This window comes from Chelonia mydas, chromosome 4 (genome assembly GCF_015237465.2).
Source record: "Chelonia mydas isolate rCheMyd1 chromosome 4, rCheMyd1.pri.v2, whole genome shotgun sequence".
Taxonomy (NCBI): Eukaryota; Metazoa; Chordata; order Testudines; family Cheloniidae; genus Chelonia; species Chelonia mydas.
In genome coordinates, this window is record NC_057852.1 from 39,711,561 (window position 1) to 39,737,160 (window position 25,600).

At 40.8% G+C, this 25,600-nt stretch overlaps 1 protein-coding gene across 2 annotated transcripts in view; it reads left to right on the forward strand.

Annotated features, from left to right (window-relative positions):
* SYNPO2 (synaptopodin 2) overlaps nucleotides 1-25,600 on the forward strand; it is a 123,490-nt gene that overhangs the window by 23,978 nt on the left and 73,912 nt on the right. The window contains exon 1 of one of the 2 annotated variants that reach the window (XM_037897118.2): nucleotides 25,004-25,326. The exons of the other annotated variant lie outside the window; for it this stretch is intronic. The gene's annotated coding sequence lies outside the window, so the exon portion shown is untranslated. Of the gene's footprint in view, nucleotides 1-25,003; nucleotides 25,327-25,600 lie in introns of those variants that run through there. 2 annotated transcript variants of the gene reach the window in all.

Consider the following 25,600-nt stretch of genomic DNA (forward strand, 5'->3'; position numbering starts at 1 on the left):
CTCATTTGCAGAGCACAGCTAGAGAATAGAGAGTTCAGATAGGATTTTAATAAGATAGAGCCAGATTAGATTCTGTATGGAGCATGACGGTGGTAAAAGAAAAATATTTTATAGATTATCATTTTTCTCTAAGACAAAATTGATCTAATTTTAACTCGTCTTAGTTTTACTTACCAAAATTCTATTCTCACAGGCAGGGCAGCTGGAACAATTTGTATTGTGGGGGTGCTGAGAATCAGTGAACCAAACTGTAAACCCTGCATATGATGGAAACCACGTCAAGTCAGGGGGTGCTGCTGCACACCCAGGACTCCTAGTTCCAGCACCTATGCTCACAGGCAAATTCTCATTGCATTGCTCTGCTCTGTCAGAGTTAGTGTTGGGATTCTATAGCTGGTAGTACAAAGCATTAAGTTCCAAAAGAGAAGAAAAAAATACAAATACAATATATTCAGGAACAAAATAGCTCACTCAGCTCTGCCTAGATATTGCAACACTTTCTGTACTTCATACACTTTAGCTTCCTTGGAACCCTTACAAAACCTAAATAGGATGGGTCAAATTCCAATCTTTTCTTTTTCTACGGAAACAAAGTAATTTCATTCTAAATTACATAAACCATACAAACCAGCATGCTGTATCAAACAAGTGCTACATTAAAATGCATTTGTCATTTTCTCCCCAGCTGATTTCTCGCCTGCTGTAATGGCCAGGGCATAGGCAGTCAAGCCAGTAGTGTCCGCTGGGCTGGGGTCAAAGGGAAGAGTCGAGATTAGTTACCAAGCTGAGTCAGGAAACTGTTACCAACCTCAAGCTGCACCAGGGTCAAAGGCAGATCAAAAGACAAGGTCTATATCAGTAACAAACCAGAGTCTGCATTGTTGCTCTGAGGGCTCATAGGACCCACTTTCTGGTATAAATAGTTGGTGTGGACCAATCAGGCAGCTGGAGCATTCTGTCATTCTGGCCCCTTCAGGCAGTACTTCCTACAATGCATAACCATCCAGTAATTGTCAGCTAGTGCTGTGGCTGGCTCCCCAGCAGTGGTGTAGAGCAATCAGTCTCTTAGGAACCTGAAACCCAGGGTTCTAGACCTGTGGCTCCTTACACCTGCTGGCTAATTGACATGGTGGTAAAATTAATCAGCGGTCACCAGAACTTCATCTACAGTGGGGCTTCCTCAGGCATCAACAGAGCAGCTGTAGTGGTAGAAGCTTTGGTAAGATTTTTTCCCTAAAATTCTCTAATGTAAACAAAGCCTATATGACCAAGTCTCCCAAATGGCATCACATTGCTTCCACATTTTTGTTGTCTGGCTATTGGCAACCTATCAGGGTGAGCTGGGACAGTGGCAGAGGGCAGAACTTCTTAACTCTTCAATACAGCTCAATATTATACTACAGAAACTGCTGGCTTAGCATGGTGTGACCCTAAAGAGACATTAACATATATTTCAGCTTACTTCAGTGTGTCATCCAAGATGAGAGTCTGATCAGAAAGAGGACAGGTGATGAAAAGGGAACAGAGTTCCTTGGCTTTTACAGACACTATATTAGATTTTACTGGGACAGAATTTTGTGTCTGAACTCAGGTCAGAACACTTAAAGTCAGAGACAAATTCTAATTTACATTAGCGCAACCCCAGTAATACGCCAATTCTTCAGTGGGAAAAGGGAGAATTTGGCCCTAAGGATCATGAGATTGAGTCCTAATAGGACTCATGTTTATCCCTATTAGGAATGCATATGGGAAGTGTGTGTGTACTATATTATAATTTATATATATTATATATATAATTATAAGATGAGTGAGGTAATATTTTTTTGGACCAACCTCTGTTGAACAAGATACAAGCTTTCAAGTTTGTTTCTTTCATCAACAGAAGTTGGTCCAATAAAATATATTACCTCACCCACCTTCTCTCTCTTTTTCAAGGTGCAATACCCAAAATTGGGAGGGAGCATGCTGACTTGTATCTGAAGTACATCATGCCAGCCAGCTGAGAAGTGGAATTTATCTAACTTTGACATTAGCTGTTTGCTTATTTCCATTCAACCAAGAGGCGTTTGTGTAAAGTACATTGAATCTGAACAGCAATGGTCTTTTACATATTCCTCTCTTAAAATACCTGAATGTTCAGATAATACATGCATGCAATAGGCCAGGATGTTGTGATAATGAGCCCAGTTATAGATCTGCTAAACGGTTTGTAAAAGCTCTTGGATAAAAATATCTATTTAAAGTGAGAGATCAGAGGGGCAACAATCCTAATCTTGGAGTGTGTTTGCCAAGACTCTGTAGAAACCATCTGGAAAGAAGTACAATACACTGAAAAAAAACATTTTGTATTAAAGTTAAAGAACCTCCCAAGGAAGTAAGAACTGATGGCATAAGTCTGTTGGGTCATAACTGGTCAGTTTCTCACTGTACAATCAAAAAAAAATCTCTACTCTGTAAACATTTTGCAATTACTTCATTTTAAATCAAGTTCATAATTTTAAATGTTCCTTCTCAGTCCCCCACACAAAGATAGGTATATCTGTAAGTTTTTTAATTGCTTTTTCACAGTGCGTATATATTGTGGAGAAGTTTACTATATTTATCACATCTAAAGACATACCTATTTATATCATTAAATATTCAGCAGCTGCAATGTCTTAATTTTGTTGTGAACATGTGTATCTAATATTGGCCATGTGGATCAATTAATGTCTCCTAAAGCATCAGTGGGATGATTTACAAAAAAAATAGTTTTTCTTTGATTTAGCATTAAGGAATTTTCCCCTCCAGTGTTCCCTCTGGTCTTGATCCAATCTACCCTGAAGTCAGTAGAAAGGACACTACAGATTTCAATGGGAGTTGGATCAAGCCTGCTTTGTGCACATTTAGAAAGCTGGAATGAACAATATTCTGTTAAAATCATCCTGTGCCCAGTTTCCCACTCTTTCAAAGATTACAGGAAAATGTTGGACAAATTTTGAAATTTCATTATTTTAACACACTAGAATCATTCTGAGGGCAATTGCAATATGATGCAGTTGTATTTGTCTTTAAGGCTAAATTGGAATAACAAAATTCCTTCATATACTAGGTTTGATATGCTCAGAATGTTCTAACCAAACAAATCTCATGTATGTTTGAATCAAGCTCAGAAATATTCTAATTTTTGGGAGCCCAGGGATCAAACAAAGTCAAGATTGTACTTTCACAGTATATCTGACACAGGTCTAGAGCATGAACTCTTGATAATTTCTGAGTCCAGGATCCACAAAATGCCCCAAGAGTTCCATCCATGACCTATGACATCCCACAGTCTTTTATGGATGCATAGAATTGAGGGATTTGAGTCCTGGGATAATTTTTTTTTTGTCCATTTTGTGGGTTGCAGTTCAAAAATATATGGCGGGTGGGGAATGGTTTTAAGAGAGAGGAGACTGGTGCTGCTGCTGAAGGAAGAGCTTAAGTGGTTGGGGGACTGGTGTCTGGGGGTTGGGATGGAGTGGTGCTGTTGGGGACAGTAGGGTTGTGAGGTATGAGGAGCTTCTCCTTTCTCCTACCTTGCGTGCTCAGTGTCCGCCTCCATAGCAGTGGGTTGTAAAGGTGGATCTGCAGTCCCTGGAAGGCCTGTGCCAGAGCTGACAGCTGAGGAGTTGGGAGAAGAGAGGAGGTAGTTAATTTCAATTCAATGAGACTTCATTGATATAACAAGCTAGACATGGGTTGCCAAAGTGTAAGAAAAAGACAAATTCTCAGGTCTGTCAGAGGTGGGTAGCACCCACCCAGGATAGGGCTACACTCTGTGTTTGGGTCTGATCCCCTGTGTCCATTTGTCATTACTGTCCATTCCTCATCCAGTGGCAGACTGCCACATAGCACAGAGTCATCTCTGCCAAGAGAGACTGAGGAAGGAGTAGCAGGAGAAGGAAGAAGATGGAGCCAGCTATTCCTTCCCTCCTCTGCCGTGGACTCCTGCTTGCTCCTAGTAGCTACAAGGTTTGCTGCTCTCTTCCAGAGGGGTGAGACCTCACAGCTTGCTTTTGGGATGCACCCAATGGTAAGAACTATTGTTCTAGAAGACAGTTTGATGATTTAACAAAATTCATGGTCTAAAATTCCTCTTAGATAGCTAGTTTCACTAGAGCTGAATTTGGCCCCACGAACCTACCCCAACTGTCCCACATTCAAAAATCAATGCTGGCTGAGTTGCAAGTGTGTGAAGGTGATTTTTGAAGTATTTGTTTTATTTATTTAGAGATCTTTCCCCATTTAAATGGAAGCATCTTGAAATGATTAGTTGTCCTGGCACTTATAGGGTTTAATCTGAAAAGGAATAGTTTATGCATTCCTCAGTCAACAAATACTTGATTGCAATGGTGGTTATGCATTTCAATTTATCCCATTTAATAAATAGATATCTATACAATCGAGTGCAGTCCAAGAGGTACAGTATTGCATTTCGGGTCAGTGGCTGTGGTATATATAAAGCACAACATATATACATACTATCCATACCTCTTTTGTATCACAGTGGAACTTGTAAGCAGGTATGTAACAGACCATATTGTCCCCCACCCTGAGTCACACCAGAAACCACTCAGACTCCCTTCTTTTAGTGTCCACCCCATGTTATTCAAGTCCCCTCCAGCAACAATTTGCAATACAACAATTCTAATACCTATGACCCTGTTGCTTTCAGTCCACATTCATCCTGGCTGGCTGGCCGGTCCTTACTTCCTTCCTTGCAATCACTTTCAGTCTAGGCACTGCTAGTCCTATCCTCCCTCTTCTAACATTTCCTTCCTACCTTTTGTCAAGTTAGTCAGCTGATGAGGCAATCAGCTACTTAACTCTTCCAGCTTCCCCATCTGATTTGCTAATTCCCCCCAATTTGCTCAATCAGCCATTGTTAGGGAAACTAATTGAGGCCACAGTGATCAGAGTGCTGACCCATCTGTTAGGCCTCAGCACTCTGTCACAAAGTATCATTTGAGAGACATAAAATATTTTGATAATGAAAACAGGAGAAAGTGGCATATATGGAAATGATTCACAGCTCATTTTGACTAATCGAGGACCCAATATAATGTTACACAGAGAAAATCCTAGCATCCATTACCGTTTCTTGAAAGTATCCTGATATGCTGGTACTGTGGTTCCCTCAAATGAGTGTTGAGGAAATACCTTCAGGTTCTAAAATAACCACTTTGTCACTTATAAACATAAGACCAAACAAATCATTTTCATAAAAAGGTATATGGAGGGAGTACAAAATTATTTCCAGGGAAAAATATGCCAGTGGAAGTGCAATAGAAAATATGCTAATGGAAGTCTACATAGAAATGTTTCCTCAGAAAAAATGTTTTGGAATGTGTACATATAGTTCCCTTCCTTTCACAAAATTTCCAAAAGGCAAATGTCTGTAGAACAGAGTTCTCAAGCTTTTTCATAGCGAGGACCAATATTCTTTCTAATTTTTTTCCATGAGCAGAACAAATGTCTGTGAGAGGTCAAGTTTAAAATCGAGGAGTTCAGTCTCTCCCATTCCTATTCCCTTCCCCGGTTAGTGCTCCTTCTTACAAGGTTAGAAGACCCAACTATTTGAGGATACATCTGCTAACTCAAAGCAATATGTTCCTGGACAGCTTCCATCCTCATATGTGTCTGCGTTCATTTCTAAATAACAAGCCCCTGAACTCAGGGCTTAAAAATAGTGATCAGTGGGATAACTTGAAAACTAATTGTGTAAAAGAATTATTCCCACTATTTAAAATGGTTTTTAAATAGAGAAATAAAAAACAAAAGTGCTTACAAGATTTTTTTGAATGCCTTTTTTGGAAAGCAGACCAGTGCAGCTGGCAATTAGCCATTCTTGCCAACAGCAAAAATACCAAGTGGCAGTTTAGTCCATCTCTGATAAAAGTAACCCACGATATGGCCAAGTCTGCAAAATATCACTTTTAATACGTTCCTTAAAAAGACAACCGAAATCCAAATATTCAAGAGACACAGCATGGTTAGTTTCAGACAAGTTGGGTTACTGCAATAATGACTTCTGATACAAAACAGCATGGTACACAGAGCATGTGTGACAACAGGGCCTAGCAAGCAGTTTGCCTGGTCAGTTGTGTGCTCCCTCAGAATTAAAGATGGGGCTCAAACCAAAATGCTAGAATGAGGGATTCAGAATCCCAATCCTGATCCAGTTCAGGATGCTGAATCTGGCTCCTCTCTCTGCAATGCCCAAGTCAAATCTCTGGTTATAAACACTCCTGGATTTTGGAAGATTTGAAATCCAGATCCAAATTTTGCAGCTCTGGCTGTCTATATTCAGTCAGACTCTTCTTAGGAACCTATGGGCAGATTTTCTGCTGGTGTAAATCAGAATGGCTGATTGACTTCAACAGAGCTATGCTGATTGATACCACCAGCGAAGAAATTGGCCCCAAATGTATGCTTGTCATGGCAGATTGAAGAGGCTGAAGAGAGTTTTAATGGAGTTAAGACCCCATGTGAAGTAGCCTCATACTAGAATAACTGCAATATTTTAACCTAAAATCTAAACTTAATAGTCAGACACAGCCTTTTGGTAAATATTTATGATACTAGACTATCCACCTGCTCCTCTACCTTCTGTGTCTGCAGACCTGTCTTTCATCACCTCTAAAATAGTGCCTGAGTATATCACTTCCTGAACTCTACCTCTGTTCAGATCCTCATCTATTCCTGCACCTTTTCCTATGTTTAACTCCCTCCTCTCCAAATACCACCTCTGCAGACTCCAACACATGGAAAATGCTGCTCCTACCTTCTCACATATAAAAAGGAACAAGAACACATCATCCTTGTCCTCAAGCAATTCCGCTGGATTCCACAATAATATCAGGACTCAGTTCAAGCGCCCTGCACCTACTTGCCCCAGTCTACCTCCCACTCTTGGTCTTTCTTTGCGTTTCTGCACTTCCCCCCTGCTTATCTGGCCCTAGCCTCTTCTATGTCCTCCCATAAATTCCTGTTACTTTGATGTGAGAGCCTTCCCCTTTGCTCCTCCTGCCATCTGGAACAGCCTTCCTGCATTTCACAGACTCTCCATCTCATTTCAAATGTATTGTAATACATGTCTTTTTTTTCTCTTGCCTTTCTAATTTCTCTCTCCCTCAGCCATTAGTTGCTTAAAGTGTTTGAGAGACTGTTACATTAAAGAAACAATGCCAAATAAAGCTAATCTGTACTCATATTACATGATACGTAACTAAATTTCTGTGTGAGAGTCTGAGGCTTATCAAATTGGTAAGAACACTAACTTAAGTGTAACAATCACTTTCCTATAGATTCTGTGTGCACAAGATGATATAAACAATAATGACAGTCGATCTACCTGTTTCATAGAACTGGACAGCTACTCAGCATGACATTCTTTTCATTTATGCAGCTGAATAAGTTTACTCAAGCCAGGGGGTGGATGTGTGGGGAGAACTGTTTTGATTCCATGACAAGGGCATGTCTGTATATTTGAGATAGCTTTGAAGAAATGCTGACTTTTGTTTTTGTAAACGTTCGGCTTTTCTAAAATGTATTTATCATATTTTTCTAAAAAAGAAGGGCTTCTGAAATAACTATCATGTAGTCATTTTTATGGCCCAGTACATTGTGTTAACAGTTTTATCATTGAATAATGCTGTATACTACTTTAGATAATGGGATGGCATTAGCGTGTGTGTATTAGCCATCCATCCACTCATCCTCCCACTCACCCACCAGCCAAACACCTGCCATTTAAAAATGTTTATGCAAAATATGCATGTTCTACATGTGAAAACAGTAGTAACAGCTTGGAAAAATTGTGCTGCATTTTATAATGCTGGGAGAAAAGGCTGAAATGGTCCTGTTTGTTGTTAAGGTTGAAGTGCAATGTACCCCCCCTTGATGTCCTTAACACTGCTAGATGTGTGCTGTGCTTATTTTCAAAACATAGCAGCATTGTCTTCCAGATCAGAATATGGTTCGGGTAGGGATGCACATGGCCCGATTTTCAAAGATATTGCATATACACAAATTGGAATGAAGTCAAAATCAAGTTCTGATTGGCTGGGCTGGTCAGCCTTGGGGATGTCCTGTTGTGCACTAACCAATGTCATCCACATCATCACTCAAACCAGACAGTAAAATTCTTCCACCACTATATGAAATGAGTATGATAAATAGATACATTGGAAAGACTTTTTTCCATCTTCCTTCCATTTCCTTTCCACCCCAAACTAAATATTATGGAGTTGGGATTTTCATCTTAAAACAGTACAGATTTTGGCAGCAAATATAGCCAAAGCCTGTACTTTCCTTGCAGTCCTCTGCTTATACTGCAAAACACATCAGGCAGTTCATTTCCATGTGACTGTGACAGATCTGATTAAAGATTGTCCTAAACAAGCACCAGCAGTGCAGTCATACGAGGCATTTTTTTGATCGCTGAAGTACTGGGATATTGGCAGCAGAAAAAAAAATTGTTCTCTTTAAACAGCAAGAAGATGGAAAAGGTGAGAGTACAAAAGGAGATGGGTTGAGCATGTTTCTAGTTCTGATCCTGCTTCCATTTAAGTCTTTGGGAATGTTGCCATTGATTTCAATAGAGGGAGGATTGGGTCCAATATTTTTTCTTTTAATTTTACATATTTTTCCATGCTGATGTGCACCACTGAGATTCAGCAGTAGGACCAGCTAAATAATAACACTTGTCACTCGCATAGGGGACCGAGACTTACAACATTTTAGAAACTTCAGTGCTACTTTCAGTAGCAGCTATATAAGATCTATTTAATAACAAAGTGATGCCATGGAAATGCTGAGAACAATGAGGCATGGATCACTTTCTGGCCTTGATCCTGTAAACATTGATTTCAATGGGACTACTCCCATGCTTAAAGTTAAGCACATGCCTAAGTGTTTATAGAACTGCGGCCTATGTGTTTAAAACTCTCTTAACCTCCCATTTTATAAGGCCTTAGTGGTACAACCCCCTGAAAAAACAAATCAGGTACTCTACACAATCAGATGAAATGGCACAGTAGTGCTGGAAAAACAGCATAAAATTCCAGTTAAATGTCCAAAGTCATGTTGACATCTTCAAGATGAATGTATGATTTGTGTTGCTTTCCCTCTCAAACTACAAACCATCTCATATAATAATTATATAGACATGAATTGATGTAAATAAGTATTTATAAGGAATAAAATCAAAATAAAATAAACATTGTTAAACGGCTGTGTTTTGGTGCTGATGAGCCCAATAGGTAACAGTTATCTCTGCTCCATCATAACTGCATTGTGCTTTGGCTTTCTCAAGTGATTTTTTTTAAGAGGAAACCAAAAGCAAAGTTCTGGATCCAAACACCATGATTCTTAGACACAAAATCTGTTCCCTATCTCTTATTTCCATAATTTGCCAGACCAAAATCTCAATATAAGCAGCACCACTATCACTACCACAAAGTTCTGGAAAGCTGAAATTTACATTCCAACTTTGTCTCATTGATATACCTCCCTTTTATTTAAAGTGGTTTTATTACCTGTCAAATGAATATTCTATTTTAATTCCTTTTATCTCATTCTCAATCCTTGTATCTCATGGCCTGTGCTATACAGGTCAGACTAAATGATCTCAGTGGTCCTCTCTGGCCTTGGAATCTAACCTACAAATTCTAGATTAGACTAGTTTAAACTGAACAAAAACAAGTTCTCCGTAACCTATCAGTCAGCTACAATCTGTTATACATCCAAATTGGAAAAATAATTTACAGTATACGATATACGTGTTTGGAAAATGAGGTTGGGTCAGGTAAAAAAAATTTTTTTGGTGGGGCTAGTAATAAGACATGCTATGAAACACCACAATCTCCCTTCTTCAAAGCATTATACTAGCTTTTTTTTTTTTTTTTTTTGCTGTTATGCGTGGTTTCCAGCAGAACATAACTTCACAGACACATTCATGTCAGCAGCAGCCCTAGTCTTATTTGAAACAGAAATTCCTCTCAAGGTGCCTAGCAGGGTGGTGACCCTTAATTCCAGATATCCCAGGTTTGATTAAAACCACATGAAACAAGTTCATGATTATAAACCCTGCATTAGTCTCCACTTTCCTCCCCTCCTCCCGCCAAATCTTTATTTACAGGCAAAGACACTAATAACTGGCTCAGCTTTGTACAGTACTTGTAACATTTATATAATTACAGCCTATTACCATAAAAACATCAAACCATGAATTTGTGAAACATATACTGAAAATAGAAATATATGAAAATATATCAGTGTCAAGGTCAAGTAAGAGATGATGGTGTCATATTTGTATAGTTACGGAAGAATACACTATTGGAGAGCTTTTGGTCTCTCTGTAGTTAAGCTTGTGATTAACTTTCCACTTTTTAACATAAGAACATTCTCAGACTCTCAAATGCACACTGAGAGTCTGAGGAGTGTCAGAAATAGGTGAACAAGGTCAGTTTTGCTCTTACATCTTTTCTGGTTTTATTCGTTTAAGTTCATAAACCAGAACACAGAGCACAGGAGATGACAAGGAAAATATTAGGAGTTCTGCCTGAGTAAGGACTTGTGGATTGGGCTAATAGGCCCCTTTACTGTTGTTGCATCTGTAAAAATAGAGGTCTCCCTCTCTTCTCTCCAAGTGTAGCAAATTTATATGCTGCTGATGACAGACGCAATTGTTAGAATCACACACATTCCTACTGAACCAAGACCATAGCCCTTTCCCTTTAAGTCTGAAAACAAAGGCATCCCATTCTTGGCTCCCTTTTATTATCAGAAGCTGATGGTCCTTTATCTTCTCTGTGGCCATAAAAAGATGAAATCACACACATGCAAAACCAGTACATTATACCAGCCCCTCCCAAAGCAGCTGGCTAGAGAGAGCGAGACCAAGAGAATGTAAAAGAAAAGCTGCCAGGCTCTTTGGGGGAAGTTGGAGAACTGGTATTATAAAAATCTCCCAGTGTACAACTCTGCCATTACTAGCAACAGTAACACACTCATTAAGAAGGGACATTCTGGATTTCTTACTCATTTTTAGACAGGGACAAAGAACAAAATATGGAACTGCATAACACAAGGCAAGTAACAACCCTTGCAACACTGATCCTGTGTTGTTGTGCAATAAAAAGCTACATAATTGGTTCCAATCATGCAGAATGATCCTTATATCCTCTTTTTCCATCCCCAGGCACTACTTTTGTCTTGTTTTCTTTTTTGTCTCAGAAATTGGATAATAGAGGATGAGTCTGCATCTTTGATTCCCACCCCGAACCCTCAGGCTCTCTCTTGCAGTTTTAAAAAAGCCACTAAGACCTTTAATGGTCATAGTTTCATGATTCTGGTATAAATCTCAAATCCCTTCCCTTTTTTCCCTAAAGCAGCTGTTCTGACTGAATACAGGCATTGCATTAATTACATGTTCTGCGCTCCCACTGATGATGAATCAGTCAAAGGGGAAACTTAATCAAGTTGATTAATAATGTTGGTTTAATTTTTAATGTCCATATTTAGTTTATTATCTACCCCCTCTCAAAATCGCATTGTTAGCACTTTTGTTTTTAGCAGATAAAAAAATTAAGCATTTAAAAAGTCTTTAGTGTTTTAAAGTGTTTTAAAGTTAAAAAGTGTTCAGAAAATACCCAGTTCCAGTACAGAATTTTCAGAATAGAATGTGTGTTATTTTTAACAAGCAAGCAAAGCTAATACAAAATGCCTGAAATAATGCACAAGTGATTCTCCAACAGGCTCATGAAGTCTAATCTATTGCAGTTGTTGTTTCTGGCATTTTAGGTAAGTGAATAATGTTGAATGCTATTTTCTTACTTCATATCCCCAGATAGCACCATTAAGTACATTATTGACTTTAAATGTAGACTTCAGTGGATGATCAGGCTCAGGTGCATATATAACCTGTGTCTAATAAGCTCTAGATTTACTAAACTAGGTAGAGTAAAATCTCTTGGTCCTGGCCTACTAACAACAGCCACATGAGTAACTTCCAACTTCCATGAAGGGTAATTGTTAAACAAGAAGCTACAGGCAGTAGATTCTTTCTACACAGTTGAAGCACTCACCAGATTTGAAATGTTTGATTTACTGGTTCAGGTATGTGTGTGTGTGTTGTTAGGTCACAATTCTGTGAGGTGCTGAGCACCCTCAACTCCTAAAATCAGCACCTTGAAGGATTAGGCCCTTGAAGGATAATTTAACCATTGTTATTATTATATAATGTATACATTAAATCAGAAAAGCCTCTAATAGTTCATCTTAATGCTGCTAAATCACTTCTTTGGATTGAATTAGGGTGCAGATACCCATTATAAGCTTCAAAAGGCAATGTGATCTTGCTTATTTTCATCTATTTTTCTGCATATTTTTGTGCTCCATCTCAAAATGGAGAAACAATTTAAAAACAGAAAAGCATTTTAATTTAATTCTAACGTGGTTCAGAACATCATAATCTGGATGTAGAATCAACTGGAGCAGAGCAATATCTTTACAAGGGAATCAAAGCAATAGTAGCCTGATTTTCAAGTATTAATTACAGACTTGAAATTCAAACCTGACCCACCCTTGAAGTCTTGTCTATATGGGGAAACTGAGTAGCAGAACAGAGTAATTATATTGGAATAAAGTCACTTTTTTCTCCAGAATAAAGTGTCTACATGAGGAGTTACACCAGCATATACTTCTGCTGTTTAGTTTCCCCATTTAGACAAGTCTTAGGCCTGGTCTACACTACGAGTTTAGGTCCATTCTAGCAGCGTTACCTCGATTTAACCCTGCACCCGTCCACACGACGAAGCCCTTTTTTTCGACTTAAAGGGCTCTTAAAATCAATTTCTTTACTCCACCCCCGACAAGGGGATTAGCGCTGAAATTGGCCTTGCTGGGTCAAATTTGGGGTAGTGTGGACGCAATTCGACGGTATTGGCCTCCAGGAGCTATCCCAGAGTGCTCAATTGTGACCGCTCTGGACAGCGCTCTCAACTCAGATGCATTGGCCAGGTAGACAGGAAAAGGACCGCGAACTTTTGAATCTCATTTCCTGTTTGGCCAGCGTGGCGAGCTCACCTGCACAGGTCACCATGCAGAGCCCATCAGCACAGGAAACCATGCAGTCCCAGAATTGCCAAAGAGCTCCAGCATGGACTGAACGGGAGGTATGGGATCTGATCGCTGTATGGGGAGACGAATCCGTGCTGGCAGAACTCCGTTCGAAAAGATGAAATGCCAAAATATTTGAAAAAATCTCCAATGGCATGAAGGACAGAGGGTATAACAGGGACCTGCAGCAGTGCCACATGAAAATTAAGGAGCTCAGGCAAGCCTACCAAAAAACCAGAGAGGCAAATGGCTGCTCCGGTTCAGAGCCCCAGACATGCTGCTTCTATGATCAGCTGGATGCCATTCTAGGGGGTGCAGCCACCACTACCCCAACCCTGTGCTTTGACTCCGTCCAAGGAGTGGGAGGCAACACAGAAGAGGGTTTGGGGGCGAGGAAGATGATGATGATGAGGAGGAGGAGGTTGTAGATAACTCACAGCAAGGAATTGGAGAAACCGGTTTCCCCAACGGCCAGGATTTGTTTATCACCCTGGACCTGCAGCCAGTACCCCCCAAACCCACCCAAGGCGGGCTCCCGGACCCTGAAGGTGGAGAAGGGACCTCTGGTGAGTGTACCTTTGTAAATATTATATCTGGTTTAAAAGCAAGCATGTTTAATGATTAATTTGCCCTGGCATTCATGGCCAGTACAGCTACCGGAAAAGCCTATTAACATGTCAGGGGATGGAGCAAAATTCTCCAGGAACATCTCCATAAAGCTCTCCTGGATGTACTCCCAAAGCCTTTGCAAAAGGTTTCTGGGGAGGGCAGCCTTATTCCGTCCTCCATGGTAGGACACTTTACCACACCAGGTCAGTAGCACGTAGTCGGGAATCATTGAAGAACAAAGCATTGCAGCGTATGGTCCCAGTGTTTGCTGGCATTCAAACAACATCTGTTCTTTATCTTTCTGTTACCCTCAGGAGAGTGATATCATTCATGGTCACTTGGTTGAAATAGGGTGGTTTTAGTAAGCGGACATTCAGAGGTGCCCATTCCTGCTGGGCTGTTTGCCTGTGGCTGAATAGAAATCTTCCCCGCTGCTAGCCACCTGTTGGTGGGAGGGGTGAAGCCATCATCCCAGAGAATTGTGTGTGTGTGGGGGGGAGGGAGGTGGGTAGTTGGGTTTCTGCTGCACGTTAACCCGGAAACCGCAGCCCCTCCTTTTAAATTGCCAACCCATTTTAAATGACCAACCCAACGGCTACTTTGTATGGGAAATGAGGACGCTGCTGTTTGAAACCATTCTCACATATTATGAAGGTTAAAGAAGCCAAAAGACTGTGGCTTACCATGGCTGCCTGCAAGCCGAATTCTGTTGCCTGGCCCTGTGTGAGTGATCTCTCACACCAAACCGGCATACCCTCAATAAGAGGCAAAATGCGACCTTGTAATGAAAGCACATGTGCTATGTAATGTTAACAGCAAGGTTTACCATGAAAGAGTGTACCCATTGTTCTATAAAATGTGTCTTTTTAACTGCCACGCTCCCTTTTTTCCCCTCCACCAGCTGCATATGTTTCTCCTTCCCAGAGGCTAGCGAAGATTAGAAGGCAAAAAAAATGCACTCGCGATGAAATGTTCTCTGACCTCATGCTGTCCTCCCACACTGACAGAGCACAGCAAAATACGTGGAGGCAGACAATCTCAGACTGCAGGAAAACACAATATGACCATCACAGTTAGGGAATCCCATTGCAGCAAAGCCATCCACTGTGACCTGCACATTTCCCAGAGTCACTACCCTTGATATCAGCAGCTCAGTGATTCCGTTGGCTACTTGCATCACAGCAGCCCCCACAGTAGATCTGCTCACTCCAAATTGATTCCTGACTGACCGGTAGCCGTCTGGCATTGCAAGCTTCCACAGTGCTATTGCCACTTGCTTCTCAGCTGTGAGGGCTGCTCTCACCTTGGTATTCTTGCGCTTCAGGGCAGGGGAAAGCAAGTCACAAAGTTCCATGAAAGTGCCCTTACGCATGAGAAAATTTTGCAGCCTTTGGGAATCATCCCAGACCTGCAACACTATGCGGTCCCACCAGTCTGTGCTTGTTTCCCGGGCCCAGAATCGGCATTCCACACCATGAACCTGCCCAACTGACATCATGATGTGCACATTGCAGGGGCCCGTACTTTGTGAGAAGTCTATGTCCGTGTCCTCATCACTCTCGTCACCGCGCTGCAGTCGCCTCCTCCATGCCTGGTTTCGCTTTTCTTGCAGGTTATGGTTCTGCATATCCTGCTGGATAATATGTGCGGTGTTTATAGTGCTCATAATTGCCACGGTGATCTGAGCGGGCTCCATGTTCCCAGTGCTATGGCGTCTGCACTGAAAAAAGGCGCAAAACGATTGTGTGCCATTGCTCTGATGGAGGGAGGGGTGACTGACAACATGGCTTACAGGGTTGGCTTACAGGGAATTAAAAATCAACAAAGGGGGTGGCTTTGCATCAACGAGAAACAGAATGGCCCCCTGAAGGATAGAATTCAAAATCCTGGGTTTAGCAGGCCGTTGATTTCACGGCGGGAGGGAGGGGGGAGAAAATGAATACAAATGAATACAAAACAAAATCTGGTCTATTTCTTGTTTTGATCCACTTCATCTATCTTTTTACATCTTAGGCTGGCAGCAGACGGTGCGCTAGCCATCGTCATCTCTGGGTGCTCGGCAGAAGACGGTGCAGTACGACTGCCAGCAGGACTGAGTCTCCATGAGATGAAAATTAAAAAGGGAAATGACCTGGCTGAGTCACTCCCATGTCTGCCCAGGCACCCTTGACCAACCTCACCGAGGTCGGCTAAAAGAGCACCCAGGAGTATGACGACGATGTCTACCAGTCATACTGCACTGTCTGCTGCCAAAAGGCAATGAGCAGCTGCTGTGTAGCAATGCAGTACCACGTCTGCCAGCACCCAGGAGACATATGGTGACGGTGAGCTGAGCGGGCTCCATGCTTGCTGTGGTATGGCGTCTGCCCGGGTAACCCAGGAAAAAAGGCACAAAACGATTGTCTGCCGTTGCTTTTATGGAGGGAGGGAGGGAAGGGGGAGCCTGACAATATGTACCCAGAACCACCCGCGACAATGTTTTTGCCCCATTAGCCATTGGGATTTCAACCCAGAATTCAAATGGTTGGCGGAGACTGCAGGAACTGTGGGATAGCTACCCACAGTGCAACGCTCCGGAAGTCGATGGTTGCCTCGGTACTGTGGACGCACTCCGCCCACTAAATGCACTTAGAGCATTTGTGTGGGGACACACACAATCGACTGTATAAAAACGCTTTCTAAAAAACCGACTTCTATAAATTCGACCTAATTTTGTAGTGTAGACATACCCTTAAGCAAACCTGAGCTCAGTTTCATATGAATGTGGGCTTGCATCAAAATCATGCAATGTTTGTTGTCGTTGCTTTAGTTTTTATGGGAAAATAGGTGAAGTGTGGCAAGCTTAACTGTGTTTTGCAGTGAGATTTTTTTCAGTTCAAACTCAAAACTAAATGTGACTGTCAAGGTGTGTGAACGTCTGTGCTTTGACACCAAATACAGTGTGTATACACACGCGCACACACACACTCCTGAAGCAAAACCATTGAGATTTCATAGCTCTATTGGTAACAATGTTTATTCAATTTTAAGATGTCAAAACTGAGTGTTTAATGTTTCTATATTTTTTAGAAATAAATACTTCTAAAATACCTGCCTTTCCTTTTCTGAATACGTGCACTAATGTTTTTGTAATAGGTATGATAGTATGATATCTGAACCCACATTTGCGCAGAGTTGAATCTATAATACAAAAGAACATTTATATAGGCTAATCATCACCATTTATGGAATGTGCAACTAAAATCAGATGAAAGGTACAACTGAAAAAATGTGCATGCAGATTCTATGAGAATCACAGTATACACTAAGCATTCAACAGACCAGTGACTGCCTGGGGGGATGTGGGTGCGTATAAGAAAAAAAGCATAGAGCATTTTTCTCAAAAACAGTTGCAGTTATTTCCACATTTTGGGTCTGATTCTGCAACTTCAAGTTGCAATGGGGGAGGTTTAGATTGGATATTAGGAAAAACTTTTTCACTAAGAGGGTGGTGAAACACTGGAATGCGTTACCTAGGGAGGTGGTAGAATCTCCTTCCTTAGAGGTTTTTAAGGTCAGGCTTGACAAAGCCCTGGCTGGGATGATTTAACTGGGAATTGGTCCTGCTTCGAGCAGGGTGTTGGACTAGATGACCTTCTGGGGTCCCTTCCAACCCTGATATTCTATGATTCTAACTCTTACACTGTAGCCACCATCTACTTCCTCAGCTGTAACTAGTGTCTGAAATACTGTGATTCGCCAAGGAACGTAAGCATATGCTTAATTTTAAGCATGTGATTACCCCCATTGACTTCAATGGAAATACATGCTTAAAGTTAGACACATGCTTAAGTACATGGCTGAACTGCGGCCTATAAAACTGTCAGCAGCTATATAATTTAGTTTCTGTAAAAAAATAAAAATGAAAAAAGTCAACAAAAGCCAAGATCTCTTTCCAAGGGATCTGTTGCCACCAACTGAGGAATTTCACATAACCATATGAGGGTATCAGAGTTGGTGGAATTTATTATATCAGCCAGCACATCAACTCAGTATTTAAAACATAAGGCTCAGCCTCTTTTATTTAAAGAGCCAATCACAGCTTCCAAATTTAACTTGGAAGTTTGTTGCACTTTCCAAGGAATTTGCTAAATAGGTTTCATGTGTAGACTTTTGTGGACATTAAAAGGACAATAGAGAATAAAAAAGAAGAATAGTGTTACTGTTTTGTATTCGCACGAAATACAAGTCTTTCCCTCCATCCTCGGTCTGATTTGTGGGCGGCTAATCCCAAGAATTCCATTTATCCTTACATCAAAACCACAGTTACAACTCAACCTGATTACTACTTGGTTAAGCATAGATGCAGAAATCATCTACCTATATCGTAGGTGGAGCTTGAGTTTCCCTTAAAGAGTTACTTTCATATACCTTTTACTTAAACAGGTATTTTATCTGTTATTGCAGGTAATATTCTCTTAGAAGCTTGAAAATAATTTTCTTATCCATTATGCCCTTATTTATCTGACAGTGTTCCCTTTGCCCCCTTGTTTCTTATGGAACATAAGACAACATTACTCAGCTTTGTTTGCTTCCTGTTCATGCGCCAACATAATCTGTGATGGCGATAGCACAGCTCAGGGGATAAGGTATGTTAAATTGTGCTCTCTTTGTGGATGGGTCTGCAGCAACAAAAATCATTTTTTTGGAATGAAAAAACTTAAGGCAAACGAAAATAAGAAAACAATAACCAAGCAGAAGAAAATAGTAACCAAACGTAGCCATTGCAAACCTCTCCTTAGGTTTTGGAAAGCCACTTTTCCACCTTGTAGCATGGGAAAGAAGAGAGCAGCCCTTCTCATGTGCAACCTTTTGGGGGAAGGATGAATTCCAAAGACACCAACTAACTGTATAACTAGAATTCTAGAGTAAAATTGTGGACCTGTTAAAGTCAATGGAAGTTTTGCCATTGACTTCAGTGAGGCCAGGATTTCACCCCAAGAGTTTGATAGATGTGGAGAGAACCAATGTAGTGTATAATAAGCCCCAAATGGCAAAGTGAAACAATATTCTCTCTTACTGCATTTTCCCCCCTAACATTTTACTGTAGTGCGAAGATTCAACAGTCTAGATTTGATCATGCTGACTGTTTTATGTTGTATTCTCTTGATAGCGGGAAGGGCCTATGAACTCTCACCAGAGTTTAATTATAGGTACAAATCCCCATGCATCTAGATGAAAATATGTCCCTTTAACCAGACACACTCTGCAAGTTAAAATAACTTCAGTGAACAGCTTCTCCCTCATAATACTGTCAATGTGCAACTACTTTGAGAGCTGTCATAAACCTTCCAACGATCTCATTCAAAGAGCCATGTTTCCTGAAAACCTCCTCTCCTAACAGCAAACTCTGGAGAGCTTATGCAATTGTTAGAGTAAACCTCGGTGTGTCATGTGGACTTTCTTCTCCAGCCCACAAAGTGAATTTAACGTCTAATATAACAATATCATTCATGTTTTCTGCCAAAAATGTACTCAGCCTTTTCTCCTGCCCCTGATCCCAAATCTTAATCTGTCACTTTTGACAAGGCAGAGATGCTATTTTTTCATGTCACAAACAATATGTTATTTGAGCTTGTCGTTCACCCTGATGTATATGTACACGGAGAACTTGTTCCCTCACAGCACTGGCATTCTGCACATGTAAGCAGAGAGTAAAAAATTACTGAGTCCTGCTTTGATGTGTGCCATTGTGCAACTGCCAGTTTGCTGTTCTCTAGTAGCAGAATTAAGGTAATGAATGACGGTGATAGTTCTTAAGTCCAGATGTCCACAATCACCTATTCTTTGCCCAATCCTTGCCCCTGTTTTCTTCCTTATGCACTCATGAGTGAAGAAGCTGATTGACCAGGGGATTTAAGACTTACTACTGCTCCATGTGTAAGACTGCGTCTAGTGCTTAATCTTACTCAGCAAGTAAAATATGTAGTTTTTATTACATTCTGTTGTGTCATTACTTACACGTTGTGTGTGATAACTTACAGTACTGCTGGTGAAAAGTGATGTAATGTCAGCCCTGAAGACTAAAATCATCTCTATCCAGAATGGGTACAGCACAAGGAGCACAAATACAAGCTTCCTTACACCTCCCAGACAGCCTGCCTCACCCAGTTTTGGAGGGATCTCCTTTAGGGGTGAGAAGGGCTGGTAACCTTCATAGTGAGCCAGTCAGCTAGGGTGCAGTTCTGATGTAGATAACTCTGCACTGAGAACTCAGTGGACAAACTCTTCACGAAGACTACAGAACAGCCATTAGACAGTAACAACTTTCAGTCATTTACCTTGGCTAGAATGAACCAGTGATCTAGAGTAGCTATATTCTGATATTTGTCCCCTGAGCTGCCCTCTTCTCTATCTCTTAGATTGTGTTAAAACAGCACAAGATTGTTTTATTTTTGTTTCGAGGAGAGATGGATTATTGTTTAAGGGGAATGAGATCACTTAAAGTATCCTACTGTTGAGTAGGGGGTAAATTCCTTACACACACATACCACACAAAAAATGCAAATGGACAAAGAAGGAAAGGAGGAAAATAGGAATTAGTGAAGGATTTCCCCTGCAGCAGAATTTAGACTTTAGTAAATAACAGGATAGGAAATAAAGAAAATAATTACAATTGTAATTCTAAACTTGTCACAATGATGTCCATGTTCCAGAATGAGAGTCACAGAAATTGGATCATTTTAAATATTTGGAATTGAAATATAGTAATAGAAGATTAAAAATAATGGTCCTGATCTTACAGGTCTTTTACAGGTGAAATTTCTGTAGACTTCAGTGAATGGTTTTGCCTCAGTGAGGACTAGGATCAGTACATATATCCGGCAGCATAAAGTCTAGCAGATTCTTAGATACTGTGAATACACAACAGAGCTACACCTACAACGTAATAATGTGGTACACACTTTGCTTCACAGATGACATGTTTGTACATATTATAAATAGCAGTGATGGAACCTCTGAAAATCTGGTATTTCAACTGAGGGCTTTGAAGTCCATATGCTTATCCAACTATCTAGCTTTAAGCTGGAATTAACATTTCATGAAAACTTGTATTCATTTGGCACTTCCACTTCTGGCTCCAGTGAAAACTAAGAAGGGCAGAAGCTCTTTAGTTGTTGCTTTAACTTTCATACTTATTTTAGCTACATTTATTTGATCCTCAAAAATGATGTGATCAGAGTTTGGGCAAAGATTTGGAAGAGGGGAGTTCTCATTTTATCCACATTTGCTTGCCATTGAGTGTGGCCCTTTTTGAAATTGTTGTGCCTGATTCCACTGTAGTTAGTGGAAGATTTGCCCTTGACTGTGAGGAAGTAGGATCAGACTGTGCATTTTTATCTCATTTAACTGAAAACTATCAAAGTCGATGGAAAACATGAAGGACTTTTGTACACATAAGATGCAGAAGTTCCCCAACTTATTCCACTCCTTAGACCTTGACATGATTTTATTCATTTATATCCTGTTGTTATTTTTATTGTACCCAGAGGGACAATGTTTCCAAATAGGCTGCATCCCATTTATTTGGGACATATTTAGACAGTAACTTCCTGATTTCTTTTTTTCCCTGGTTCAATTTCCCATATCAGTAAACAGTCCCTAAGTACTAGTGAGATGCATGCAGTGCAGTCGAATGTACCAACTGAAAAGCTATGTTCCTTTTACAGGTTTGAACTGTAATGTTTTACCTTATTCTTTGGCCCATTTAAAAACTGATAAACAAAGAGTCATATTCTCCCACTGCAGAATATGAGTACTTATTGCTGAAGTCAATAGGTGTGGTTTATATCATGTCAGGGAAGAATCAGTGGTGAATCAGGTCCAAATGTAGGAGTATTTGTTTAGAACACATTCTTGTTCTCAGAATGTATATGATGAAACATTTATATACCTTTATTTAAAAAAAGAGAGAAATGTTATAGTATTGGCCCCACAACAGCAAACAATATTAATATTACATAATGCCACTAGCTAGTACGATATTATAGTAGAATGCTGCAATGTTTTATAGAGTCTTTTTACAGAAGAATGCTATAGTGGAAAAAAGATATCTGGGGACAGATTCTGACTTGAACTGCACTGGTGTAGATTCAGATTAACAAAGAGCAAAATCTAACCCTTTTATTGCAAACAGCATAGATTGCGTAGGCTATTTAAATGAGACACTGTTCCTTTTTGGGTTTTTTTGTGTGACGGGATGGAGGGATGTGCCTCTCTCATGACATTTCACTATCCTATAACTGGAGACCACATTGTATTGAAGATAGTTAGCTATTCTATATTAACGTCAAGCCAGGTGGAAAATTCAAGGCATGAGGCATATGGGGTTAGCATGACTGTCAAGTAAAATAAACTGATATTTTGGGATACTGCTGTCCAAAAGCTTGTTGAGCATTTCCTTGCTTGGCTTTTGTACAGTGTGCTGTGAGATTTCAGGGTGACCTTTGGCTCTTGGAAATGCTGTACACTGTGTCTGTAGAACAAGCCCGCACGTTCCAGCTAAACAGAAAAAGCAAAAACAGCAAGAGATGGTTGGTTCATTAGTTCTCAGCAAAGGGAATGCTGCTGATTCAGCAAAATATTGCCAACAATATTTAAACTGGACAATAAGGGGAAAGGGTCTGGTCTTGCAAGCGAAGCCTGAGTAAAAAGGGCTTTGCCTGTAGCTGGACTATGGCTGCTCCTGTACAATGTTAGGAGGACTAGATGAGACTTGAGATCCACTGTATAATGGGTGGAATCCTGCCCTCACTAAAGTAAATGGGAGTTTTGCCACTGATTTCTATGGGGCCTGGATTTCACTTTATATTTCTGCTGTGTGGGGAAGATACAGGAAAGTCAGTGCATGGAAACTGCACTTATTTATTAGTATTACCACCAGCATAATAAATAAAAATGTTTTAATCAAACCAACATGTACAAGGCAATGGGTGGTACCCTAATACATCAGAGCATGGTACCCTGATACGTCAGGGGCAATATGTCATTTGTTTGTATCTGTGTATAAAGATGTATCTCAGAGGGAGTGTCTTTGGCTAGCCTAGAAAGCCGTGGAAAGTCCTGCCACTAACTGAGCTGCGTCCATTGTCACGAGCATACATGTCTTTAGTATCCTCGTAGAGTCTGCCCAGTGCTATTACCGTGCTACATTGACAATAAACCTGGCTGGGCGCCTTCACTAGTAAACCAAGTCTTGTGGTCTTATTGGACAGTTTGATAAGAGCCTACTGTATGGGCTATCTGGCCAGAGCCAATACAGCACACAAAAAGAACACACGCATGCATCTGAACATCTAACTACAGTACCCAAGGCTCTAATCACAGTTTGACCCCACAGTGCTGGGTATGGTACAAACACATAGAATTACACAATTCCTGTCTACACATTTTTCCATCTCTGCCCCCACTTTGAGGCTTGCATGCAGGACTGTAGGGTTTACTCCCATGTTCCATTCAATATTAATCAAATCCAAGTTTCCTCTGAGGAAACGGTTTTTCAGGGCAAAAAGTTGGTCTGTTTCCCTCTGAAATTACAATACCCTCTCCCTTCTTCTTCTTCTTCAGCTCCACAGTTCCATTTAAAACTCCACTAAAATCGGAAAAATGTCCTTTTCTAATTCATCACAAATGCAACAGCTATAATTGAGGCCAGGCCAATGATTGTTCAGATCTGCTTCCCCAAGTAGACTACGGCTTTGAGGACTTTCTTTCTGGAAAATCCAACCTCTGAATTACATATTCTGGTACCGGGCTCAGAACAGGGGTTTTCAAAAGAAATCAGAGAGTGATTTGTTTATGTTAAGATATAGTTCTGCACTAAAATGTTATCTGCTGGTTCCCTGATTTCTCCCTCAATTTAGATTATCCAGATCCAGATGCTTCCTATTCTGAGTGATTAATTCTAAGAAAACATTTTTTAAATGTCTGTGTTTCTCATATTTCTTGCAAGTCCCATTTGAGTTTGCTATTTGCTACAGTGTGAGAACTGGGGTCAGAGAGCAAACTCTCTTTTGCAGAAAGAAAATAATGGGAATGCCTTTCTGATTTTCCAATTTGGTAATCTGAAGAACTCATTCCCAGCTCTTATAGGAACAGTACAGAACAGCTGAAACTAGCCTGACATTTCTGCATGCTCTTTGGACATTCTCAGGAGTCATTATGTACATATGAAGGGAGGGGATGCTCAGTCTACAGATTTTGCCCCTCCTGTGTGGAAGGAATGGGTTGATCAGCTACCTTCATGGCACCATTACCACTCCCTGACACCTTTGGAGTGCTCTCTACAGAGACAGGACTCATACAAAGGGAGGGGCAGGCCAATGGTGAGTGGGAGCAAGCTGTGAGATGTGCATTGTTCACCCCCAACTCTTCCCTGCAGAAATTAGGGAGCAAAGCTAATATGACTTCTGTTAACTTCCCCATGGTCCCCCTCTACAGTGGAGAATCTCCTCTCAGGGGAGTGCCAGGGGCAGCTGTGCTAGGCACTGAAGTGTTGGGACACAGACACAAGCACTCTCTATGTAAATAGCATTTGCTTCCTGTGATCCATGTGTGGAATCCTGGCCCCACTGAAGTCAATGGCAAAACTCCCATTGACATTAGAGTGACCTAACCAGGCTCTCATCCGATGTGTCTGGGGACTGGACTTAGGTCTCATACTGCAGCGGGCCCAAGCCTACACTCCTGACTGAACAATATGGGAGAAACTCTTAGAGGAAAAAACTTGAGGACTTTTATCAAAAGAGGGAGTGATCTGACCCTGAATTTGGGGTAGTAGTATATTAACATGCACTTTTCCCCCCCTGCCCACCTTGGTAGAAATGGGTCTTGAAGAGGGATCTAAAGGAGAGAGTAGTGGCCTTTCATTCTGTATATATGGGACAGCATGGCAGAAAGCATGGAAACTTTTGTAGGAGAAACAAACACATGTGTGGTGAGGTCAAGGCTGTCATTGCAGAGTTGGAGGGGATGTGGGAAACAATAAATGATAATTAGGGAGGGAAGAGATCTAAAGGCCCTTGAAAGTGAGGCCAAGAAACTTGAACTTAATGGGAAACTTTAACTAGTGCCAGTTGGAATTAGCTCTCCTCTCTCCCCAACTATTTAGCTGCCTAACTACAGTACCACATTTAGGTCCTTCTTAGTAAATGATTCATTCACCTACCTCAGATCTGATGTTACTTCAGCAATGGGTTCAGTGAATGGTGGGAGCAGCTGTTTCAAGGAGGCAGGATAATCTAAACTATAACATAGCATGTTTCCAAATTTTACCGGTTGTAGCTTTAAACTTTAAGGAGAAGGTAGATTTCAGGAAGATCAAAGAACAAGGGGTTGCTGAGAAACCATCAGTCAGCAATGTTCGCTATAGGTAATTAGGGTCCTGTGAAGGACATCTGAAATACTTAGGCTGTTACCATGCCCAGTGGAGGGGAGAAGTGTGGCCTCAAAAGGCAGAGAAGTGGCTACACATCATGTTTCAAACAACTATCTGGCAGAGTTAACTCAGTCCTTTAACCTTCTAAGATAGACAAGGTGAGTTCCATTTACTTTACTACATAGGATTTTCAGATGACACCTTACTAATCAATATCCTATCTGCTGTCAATGTAGGTTAAAGCTTCTGTGGTGGTATTTTTAAGAGCTTGCCCTTGGAAAATATTTCCCTTCCCTCTGCTATTGTGCACTATGCTGATTTTATCTACAATATATTTTATTTTATTTCCCTAACAGGAGTCTAATTAAAGCCTGAGTGAGGGGTGGAGAAGGGAGCGGGGGTAGGGAGTAAGGGAATAAATATCTGAGCTAG